The sequence below is a fragment of the Phyllostomus discolor genome, chromosome 2, assembly GCF_004126475.2.
Source record: "Phyllostomus discolor isolate MPI-MPIP mPhyDis1 chromosome 2, mPhyDis1.pri.v3, whole genome shotgun sequence".
NCBI lineage: Eukaryota > Metazoa > Chordata > Mammalia > Chiroptera > Phyllostomidae > Phyllostomus > Phyllostomus discolor.
Window position 1 is genome coordinate 164,641,587 of NC_040904.2, and position 11,021 is coordinate 164,652,607.

Below are 11,021 nucleotides of genomic sequence, written 5' to 3' on the forward strand. Positions count from 1 at the left end.
GGGAAACTGTAGAGGGGAGGAGGAAGGGAGCAGGGTGAGAGAGAGGATGCAGGGGGACAACGTGATGAGCCTGAGAGCACCTTTTCCAGTAACAGGAACCCATGGGCGAGGAGCATAGGGGTGGAAACCCTTTCCCCGTCCTGGGCTGGCTGGACCACCCTCCACCATGCCCCCAGTGACAGCAATCCCCTCAGCACCTTGGCCAGCCCCAACCTGCCACCTGCCAGACACCCACATGAGGACAACTTCCAACAAGACCCAGGTGGCAGTTACGCTGGGAGCAAGAAGCCACTGGGGTATGAGCATCTCTCTACCTCACTCTCTCAGCTCATGGGCCTGTTTCCTCCTTTTCAGGATTCTGTAGGATCTGAAGAGGAGCTGTAACATGCAAAGGTGTAGAGACTCACAGAGCTGGTTGAGTCCAGGGTTCTTACCCTTTCATGCCTAAGCTGTCACCCACCTTCCCTGTCCTCCCAGCCCTGGGGGCCTGGTCCCACTCTCACAGGAGTATGTGGTAAGCCTGGTGAGCTGGAAGGTTCTGAGGGAGCAGCCCAGATTACAGAGGAGATGAGGGGCCTTGGACCCAGGACCTTGTCCAGCAGCTCTTCACCCTGGATACACTCTGAAAACTCCATCCCTTCAGCCCCTCCCAGAGCACTCCCAGAGCTTGGCCATCAGGCCCACAGCCCCTCTGGGGCCATTTTGTAGCCAGCGGGATCCTGTTGGGCCACAGGCTCTGCCTCTCCTGGTTTCCGTGTTCCAGAACTCAGGCCCAGATGGAGGAGCAGTGATTGTCCCTTAATTGGACATGCCAAGCGGCAGGGAGAAAGGCATTGCACTCTCCAGGTTTCAGATGGGATCACTGAGGGCCTGTCTTGTCTGGGGACCCGGGGAGCAGACCAGACTTTGAGGCCTAAAGGGAGGAGGCATCAGAGTGAAGACCAGGGTAGGGCCCCTGGCCTGCTCCTCCTTCAGCACCACCCTGTGCCTCAGCCTGCCCCCTCCAGCAGAGCCCTGACTCAGGCCCACCCTGCACCCCACCTGCACGCTCACCTGGGCTCCAAACCCCCTCCCAGGGGAGTCTCAGCCCTTTCACTTTGCAGACCCACTTCAAATTTCAGCTGCAGAATCACACAGCCACTCCATAATCATCCCACTCCCTCTCCACCCCCCGAAGCATGTTATCCCCCCATCATCCCCTCCTCCCAAAACCTGCAGTCAGACCACCCGTCCTTCTGCATTCCTGCAGCGCGGCAGCCCCTGCATCTGACCTCGCTTCTCCCTGCTCAAAAACCCTTCAGTGGTCCCCACTTCCCCTCGAGACATAGTGCACACTCTTCACTATGGCATTGAAGACCCCTGCGTCCTTTTCTGGCATCATCTCCACCCACTCCCCTCTCACACAACATGCCCAGTGTCTGCTCTCCAACCAACTGCTTTCAGGGCCTGCAGGTCCCCATACAGTGGGCTGGGGTGCGGCCCTCAGAGCTCTTGTAACCCCCTGTGCTTGCCCCTCCAAGTGCCTGTCTGAATCCCCTCCCTCTGTGCAGGCAGAATCCAGTCCATCTTTGCCAAATGATTACCCTCAGCACCTGACATACTGCCCAGCACCTAGTAGGTGTTTTATAAATATCGTGTAATAATTATTAGAATCTAACTCCTCGATTGATGGTGTCTGTCTCCCCTCTCCACCAGTTCAAGCCAAGGAGACACGAGTCGGGGGGACGGTGGCTGGAGCTCAGTTTCCCCTAAGCCCTCCCTCCCTCCCTCCCTCCCTCACTTCCTCCCTGAGCTCTGTACCTGCCCCTCTTCATGGGGTTCACGAGCAGCAACAGGGCCACTGCAGTGCCTGAGGCCCAAAGGCTATCCCTGAAACAGTTAGCTAGAAGGTTGGGGACACACCTTGTCAGCACAGAGCTCCCTGCATGCCTTAGTCCCCTCAGACAATGCGGGGCCAAAATAAAGTCAAGAGGACTTGGACCCTCCTCCTGCAGCTCTCTGGGGCTTCTGCAGAGCCACCCAGAGACCCCAAAGCATGACGTTCCTCTCTTCTCAACAGCTTCTTCCCTTCCTGGAACAGCTAGAGCAGGGAGACAAGGCCTGCAAGGGCCCTGCCCTTGAAGAATCTCCAAGCTGGAACATGAGGAATGAACCTGTCACTCAGGGCCCAGACAGGCCCAGGGACAAAGCCAGAGAGGAGGCAGGCAGAGGGATAATGTGGGATGACAAGAGCAACCCAGTAATAATGACTACCCTCATTAAGCACTACTGAGTACAAGACTCCAAGCTAAGCAATTTAGAGACACTTTCTCAGTTCATCCTTCCCATAAGTCTATGGGGTAGATAAGATCTTTATTTTATAGGCTGAAAAGCGAAGCTCAGAGAGATCTAGCAATCTGTGCAGCATCACACTGCCAGCCAGTGGTAGAGTGAAATGCAAAGCCAGACCTGCCAGCTCCAAAGCCCAGGCCCGTTCCATCCTCGTTCTTGGCTACCCCAAACTCTAGGCCTCGGCAGGGGGAGGTATTCCTTCTCTTCCAAAAATGCCTCGAGGGCTCCCCATTGCCAATAGCATAACCTCTCCCGAAGGAGGCCCCCCACCACCTGGCCCCTGCCTGCCTTTCCATCATCACCCTCACTCACACCCACCACGCCTCAGATTTCAATCTTGCCATTTCCCAAGTCAAGCCCTCTGAGCTTTGGCTTCTGCTGCTCACTCAGTCTCTAACGCCTGTGCCATGTTACAGATGAGAAACACAAAGGATGAAGAATGTTAAGTAAGTAGCCCAAGGTCATGCAGCAATTGAACCCAGTTAGAACCCAGGTCATTAGAGCATCAAGTAATAAAGCATTAATTTGTGTTGGACAATTAGGGAATGGGAATTAGCAGTGCATGCTGTTAGGTGGAGCAGAAGAAGGTAGAGGAGAGGAACCAAGTAGGTTCTGGAGCAGAGGAGGGCCAGGCTAGGCTTCAAGGAGTGGCAGGGTCTGCAGAGGTGAACTTGAGAGGGGGAAGCATGAGAAAAGGACAGAGACCAGGGAAAGAAGTGAGGGGGAGAGAGGCTTGTCGACGTGACGGTGGGAGGCGATGTGCTGAGACGGAAGGAGCTGTGGAACTGGGGTCAGGAGGCACACAGTATCCCCAGAGCACTGTGCGATCTTGGGCAGAGACCTCTCCTCTCTGGGAGTGACTTGTCTGTCGACGAAGGGCATGAGCCTCTGGTCTCTGGGGTTTTCCTGCAGCCCTGACATCTTCGAATTCTGTGTGTGTTGCCACCTTGTCTTCAAACACAGGATCTGACCCCAGCCCCACTGACATGAGGCACAGGCTTGCCCACCAAGAGCAGTCAACATGGCACCTGACAGGGCTCACCTGAGGGCTGGCCCCAGTTACACACCAGGAGTCATCCACGCATCCTCGTCTCCATGCATCTCCCTCTAAGCATGTGGGACCCACTGCAGTGGGTCCAGTCCCGTGGGGGCAGGAGCGCAGCAGTGAAGGGGTCAAGGTGCAACTGTGGGCGCCCAGGGAAGGAGCTGAATACGCCCGCCCCTATCGAAAATCCTAGACCCAGCTCACCCCCAGGAAAGGGGAAGGGAATGGGGGTCCTTGAATATGGGGTAGAGGAAAAACATCCTGGGAGTAAAAGTGGGGATATGAAGACTAGAATGAGTGGTCTGCTGAATTGGAGGACTTTTGGGGAACAAGGAGGGTCCCCAGTCAAGACAGCACTGCACCCAAATAGAGACCATCAGCAGGAGAACCTGTGGGCACCTGTGGCTCAACAACACAGATGCTGCTGGAGGGCTCAGAGCCAGCTGGGGGCAGGAAGTGCATCACTAGAGACTGTGGACACACGTGTGTGTACCCACGTGTGCGCGTGCATGAAGACCCCCACATCAGGCTGTCCATCTCCCCACCTCCAGACAGAGCCCTTCAACCTGCCCTCCCTCTCCAGAGAACATCCCCTTCATGTGACCATGGCACGCAGCCCGGGAGGTCAGAAGGCCTTGCTGTCTCACTTTTCTCTCTTTTTGCTGCATTTCTGTCATGGTTGCTTCTTTTCTGACTCAAGATGTGCCAAACAGAAACAAACCCACCCTCCTCTGTATGACTGACTTCCACCCTCAGGAACATGAACTCACCTCTTAGCGTTTCTACCTGTCTAACCTCCAGCCCTTGCCCTCAAACCCCCGTCTTGTTCACCCTTGAATGCTAAGTGAAGAAGAGAGAAAGCCCTTAGGAGCTCACATGGCCTGCTGGTGGGCCACCTCCCTGGACCTCGAGATTTATGCCAGAGCTGGAGACTAGGGTGCTAGTACCAGCTTCCCCGCTTACTGGCTGCGAAACCTCAGCCTGAGTTTCCACGCTCTACAAGGTCATGGTGAAGATTACAAGGGAACTGCCTACAAAGAACTTAGCACAGAGCAGGACACAGAATAAGCCCTCAACGAGGAGTGCTACTCTTACTATTAGCATGTGTCCTTAATTTTAACTCCCCCTTCTCTTATCCCACCATCCCATCTCTTGGGTAGAAAGTCCTTCTTGAAGTCTAATCTCAAGCCTTTGTTCCATGACACTAGCCAGTGTTCCATCTTTGTTGGAGTCTGGGGACTGAGCTGGATGAGACCACACCGGCTGCTTGGAGAAGCCGCCTCCCTGGAAGGGGCCAGGAGGGAGATTAAAGAGGCGCCGGGCCCTGGGCTCTGCCATGCACCTGCCACGGCTCCAGCAGAGATCGGGGACCAGCCAACTTACCCCACCCCATGATCTCATGGCTGTGTTTGCCAGGTGCTGGCTCAGGGAGCAGGTGCTGACAGCAAGGTTTGGGCACGAAGCCCAAGAACAAGATTCGAGGGCCCACAGTGGAGCCTTCCCCACGGGGCTCGGACTCGACTTCCCTCTGGCTTCTACATATGGCCTTTGGCTAGTGGCCCACCAGCTAGGCAGGCTCTTGCTCCAAGGCCCCTTCTTGCTGCCCAACAGCCCTCCTCCCACTGTCCCTTCCTACCCAAAAGGACAATGAATGAGGGGAGGAGAGGCTTGCTTTTCTTCTCCAAGGGTCAGCCTCTGCCTTCTCTTTCCATGTCTCTCTGCTCCAAACGACTGGTCCTGAATGATGCCGTTGTTATAGGGCACAGAGAGTTCGTTGGGCGGGAAATGAATGGCCAAATACCGTCATTCCCAAGGCTGCTACAGGCACGCATCTAAATGCCACTTATAAAATGACTATGAATCCCCAAATAGATGACTCTGTCCAGTTTCGGGGCGTCCCTACAGACGAGGACAGACCAGGAGTCAATCCCAGTCCCAGTGTTTTCCTGTGTGTTGATCCTTAACCCCTCCTTCCCAAGGCCACCCCAGGATGCCCTCCCCAGGTGCTCCCCCTGAAAAAAAATCCACAGCTGGGGAAAAGGGAGCCCACACTCTATCCCACAGCTGGTTGGACAGGCTGCAGCTCCTGGAACTCAGCACAAGAGACCTGGTGGGAACTCCGGAGGTTCAGGCTTCGTGCTCCCAGGAATGAAGAGTCTTCTGTACCCAGGGGCTCAGTCAGAAGCTCTGCTGGACCCCAGGGGCTCTGTCTGCCTCCCGACTCAAAGGGGAAGCCCTCATCGTGGGCCTAGAGCTCCATCCCTCTCGTCCTGTCACATAAACTCTGTCCTCCAGCCCTCCAGGTCCTTCTCTGAAGGAAGCAGGGAGACTGAGGGCCCTTCCTGCTCAGGACCTCTGAGCATCCGAGGTTCTTTCCACCACCCAAGACCCAGGCCCAGCCTTGAAGCAGCCAAGCACAGGACAGGCCAACTCGGGGCCTGCCGTCCAGCCTGTCAGTACCCCAACCCTCTTCAAGGAGGGCTAGGGCCTTATTAACATTCCCTTCCATTTCCCCAAACCTCCAACTGCTCCCTCATCCCCACCCCCACACCCCTCCCTCATCCTTTTCCCCAGACACCCCATGGAGAAGACACCTGGATGGACCATAGGCCAAACTGGGCCAACCTCCCTGGAGAGGAGGACCTGACTCAAGGCCACATTTCCATGTCATTATCAAGTGACACCAAGAGGGCTAGGCAGGCGTGTGGCTGGACCATCCCCACCCAGGAGGCAGGGCAAATTCCCAGGGTACCAGGTCACAGAGCCAGGGCTCTGGGCCACGGCTCAGGAATGCTGCCGCTGGGACGCTAGGTGCCTGCTGCTTCCCTGCATGCACCACCCCCCCCCCAAGGAAACCTGTCCCTTCCCAATCCAGTCCACACCCCCTGCTCTGGAAAGCCTTCCCAGGGCAACCCCACCCAGCTCTTAACACCACTTACCCCAAGCCCCCTCAGCGCCTAGATCCAGAGTTTCCCTACATTCCTATGCCCTTGTTTACACGTTGTTTCGCAAATGTTCTCATAAAGCCACATCTTCCACGGTCATCACTCATTGTGAGAGTCCCCAGTGTTAATTAAACCCATTTTGCTGGAGAATTAGTCCCTGCCCTTAAGGAGTGACAAGGAAGACTCTGGAATCTAAGTCATATCTCTCTTCCTGCAATTTTTTCCCCTTGGTAATCAAGCAACTGAAGAAACTCCCAACAATGAGCAAGCTTCTCCTCAGGTTCTAGTTCTTGCCTTGGCTGCCAGGGAGGCCCCAGATGAGGATGTATCAGGGCAGGAGTCTTGGGGTGGGGGCAGGAGTCTCTGGGGAGTGCCCGGAAGAGGTGAGCTTCTCTTCGAGGTAAGCCTCTCCCTTTGGAGCACTGCAAGCCCTTTCTGAGACCAGGTTCCCTCTTCCCAGCCTCCAGAACCAGACTGAGTGCCAGTGCTGTGTCCCCACCAGCACCCTCGGCCTTGCTCTCAGACGCTACAGCAGGTGCTACGGCAGGATGCAGGGAGAGATGGACCTGGGGTGGAACCTCAGCTCTCACACTTCCTAATTGTGGACGTTGTTAGCTCTCTGGACCTTGATTCCCCCATCTGCGGAATGGGCACAATAAGAAAACCACTCAAAGAGGGTGGTAAAGACTGGAGTTGGTGTGTATAAATCAGCCTGCAGCAAGCACTGTTGCACCCCCACTTTGCAGAGTAGAACACTGCCAGTCACTTCAAGGTCACACAGCTAGTTCAGGGCTGTGTTCCTTAACCGGAAACCTTCAGTGAGTCCCTGCTGAACTAGGTGGAGTACTAGGCTTATCTGCTTATCTAGATAAACTTCTGGCAGGAGGAGGCAGGCCTGTTAGTGGGAAACACCGGTAGGATGGAGTAGGTTCAAAGCTATGAGAGACTAAACAAATTGCTGTGGACACATAGAAATGGGGGGCAGGCCCTCCCCAGTTCCTCCTTCTGGGGTAAAGAGGCAATTTTAACTTCATTTCAATAATAAAAGACATGCTCATGGGGTCATCCAATGAGGTTTCAGTGGTGGGACTCTGACAGGGTGGCTTGTCCTGAACTCTAAACTCCTGGGCTGCCCCAGCTGCCTTCACCCCGAGACGTGGCCCCAGACAGGAGCAGCCCAGGCAGCAGCCGCCCAGCCACGCCAGAGACAGGGGCAGGGCCCAGGCCCGGGCTCCCGCCCAGGAATGCCACCAGCCAGCTGACATTCCCAGCCCACACTGGAGGGCTGCAGGGGAGGGTGGGATTTAGGCTTCTCCCCACCCCCACGGACACCCCATCGGGAAATGTGTTGAGCTCGTCAACATCTCTCTAGGCACAGGCCCCAAGTGCGCTTGTGGCTCTAAATGATGGGGCAGAAGGCAGGTCATTAGGCAGGGGAGACTGTCATTAGTGCAGGTGATGCCACCGCCTTCCAGACAATGGCAAACAGTCATTAGTGGCCGTGTCACAGGGGTGAGGCAATGCTGGCGGGGTGCAGGGAGCCGCCACTCACCCGCCTTGGGCTGGCAGAAGATAACTTGCACTCACATGTTAACATACACACTCTCCCAAACTCACATGTTTACATGCTCAAATAGAAGTGTGAGTGGACACACACTTACATACAAGTGCATTCACACATGGGACATGAGTGGGCATGATCGTGCACTTATATGCTCACTTGTTCACACGTGGGGTGCAAATCAACATGCTCACACTCTCGCTTGTTTGCACTCACATGCAAGAGCATGAGGGGACATCTTTTCACACTTACACACTCCCACACAGAGGTGTGAGTAGGCCCTCACACATGTGTTAGCACACTCACACTGATGTGAGTAGGCACACGTCACCCAGGGGCACAAGAGACACATGGTCACATACTTACACAGCCACGCATTTATTCACACACAGGATGTGAGCAGACATACATACAGACGCACACCAGGGGCATGAGTAGTTACACATTCACACACTCACACACACACATACACATAGAGGTCTGAACAGACACACAACCCAAAGACACCCCACACGCCCCAGGGGAGCAGTGCCCCTGGGCCCTTCCACAGCCAGGTACCCAGACACTCGAGTCTCTCCCTGCCCTAAAGGGGACACACTCACTGTCGAGGGCCTCAGAGCAGAAACTCACTCTCAGCCGGCGCCTCCCAGCCACTCTCATCCTACGTCAGATCCAGCTCCCAGGAAAGAGAAACCGCTGAGCGCAGAAGCAGACAGCCTGTGCCTGCCCTAAGGGCAGGGACAGTGTTAGTTCAACACTGTAGCCCCCTCCACACCCCCAATCCTAATGGCTGACACTTGCCCTGCCTCCCTCAACACCCCCTCCTCAAGAAATGGGCTTCTGTAGGCATGTCTTAAGAAATCTTGAGCCCCCTAGTAGGGGAGAGACCAGGAAGGGGAAGCTGAGATTGGAGGAGGAGAGTACCTGAAATCTAGCCTTTGATCCAGTTTTGAATCCTCCCTCCCACCCTCCACTTTCAGTTCAGAAAATGTGGGCAGGGGACAGGAAGAGAGGCTGCCCAGACTGGTGGGTGGAGCACAGTCATCAGACAGATAAGGAAACGTATCAGACGCTGAGTCCTGGATTCAGATCCTACTTCCGCCTCTAGCTGGCCGTGTTCAGTTTCCTGTGACTGCTATAACAAATCATCATGATCTCAGCAGTGTAAGACAACACAGTTTCGTTATCTTACGGTTTGGACGTCAGAAGTCCAAAATGTTTATTCTCAATGGGCTAAAATCAAGGAGCCGGCAGGGGTGTGCTCCTTCCGAAGGTGCTAAAGGAAGATCATTCCCCCCTACCCCACCCCACAACAACACTTTTCCAGCTTCCAGAAGCCACCCATCTTCCTCGGCTCCCCTTCCATCTTCAAAGCCAGTCACAGTCAGTTGAGACTTTCTCACTTCGCCTCCTCTTCGCCTCCTCTTCCACATTTGAAGGACCCTCGTGATTACTTTGGACCCGCCCAGATAGTTCAGGATAATCTCTCCATCTCCAGGTCTTTAACTTAATCCCATGGGCCAAGTCCCTTTTGCCACATAAAGTAGCACATTCACAGGTTCTGGGGATTAGGACATGGACATTTTGGGAGTCCATTGTTCTGCCTAACACACTGCATGAACTTGGACAAGTCATTTAAGCTCCCAGGGTCTCAGCATGTTTAACTGCAACCTAGAAATAACTCCTACCACATCAGATTTTAAAAGCCACCTGAGCCTTGACCAGTTGGCTCAGTTGGTTGGAGCATCATCCCATACACCAAAGGTTGTGGTTCAATCCCTATTTGGGGTGTGTGCAGGAGGCAACAGGTTATTTCTCTCTCACATCAGTGTTTCTCTCTCCCTGCCTTCTTCTCTAAATCAATAAACATATCCTGGGGTGAAGATTAAAAAAATAAAAACTAGAAAGCCACCTGAACCTGGAGAACTGTGCCTCATACCGGGCGGGCAGGGGTGGGGGTCCTGGATCAAGAGTACTGCCTTCTCCATTTTTGGCTTTCCGAGGATAAAGGAGCCCCAAGTGGCAGGAGAAGCATGGCTGGGGACTGCATGGGCTTGGGCAGGGGCTGGCAGTTGAGGTCAGTGAGGATTGGGAGGGGGTGTCAGTGTCTGTGAGGGTCCCTGGATCAGGGCAGCAGAGAGCCACAGGCATGGCCATGGGCACACACTCCTGCAGTGACCTGGGATAAGGAAGCAGGGTGGGGCCAAGGGCTTGCTGCTCCTGCTTCTTCCTGCCTTCCTCTCCCTCATCTGCTGCCATCTGTTTGCAGCCCCTGGGGCCAGCGGGCGGGTGGAGCCCCAGACCCGGCTGCTATTACCCTGCTAAGTGCACACTGCACACCGATGACCCGGGAAGATAAACCCCACATAGAGGAATCGTTCTCTGGAAAACACTCATTAGTCCCCAGTCTCACCCAGCACTGCTTGCGTACTCAGGAGGCAACAATGGCGCCTCAGAGAGAGGAGCTGAGGTCATCAGATTCCTGCTGGGCGGTCCTGCTCCATCCAGTGCCCAGGCCAGGGGCCCAGCCCTGAGCCAGCTGCCCCTGCTCCTCACCCCACCCACCATCGCTACCCTCCCTGGCCCATCCCCACTCCCACTCTTCTCTCCTCTCCCAGCCCCTAGCTTCTCCCAACTTTCCCCCAAAACTCAGAGCTTAACTGTGGGCTCAGTCTCTAATCGATATGAGGAAGCCTGGACTGGCGGCTGCATTTGGAGATAGGAGGTCTGCATGGGAATCCCACGGCTCTTGAAAAATGGAGGTGCAGGGCGCCGGGCCTATAGAGCAGCACTGGGGGATAAAGCCGGGTCACGTGTGTGAGCACTTTTGTAAGCCTGGGTACTAATTTGGGTAATGGGGACACAAGGAAGGACTTCCTTCTCCTTTTCTCCCTAAGACACAGTGAGCAGGGCTGGCCCCAGATTAACCTTTCATGGGCTCCTTACAGACTCCCCTCATCTCGCTGCGAAAGGAAGAATGAGATAAAAGGACGGGGAGGGAGAGGACACAGCTACCTGCACATGGGCTGAGAGCATGAGGTTCCACCACTGAGCTCCTACTGTATGCCAGGCACCATGCTCAGTACCAGGGACACAAAAATGAATGAACCGTAAGCCACCATAGCTCAGGTTTTAGTTC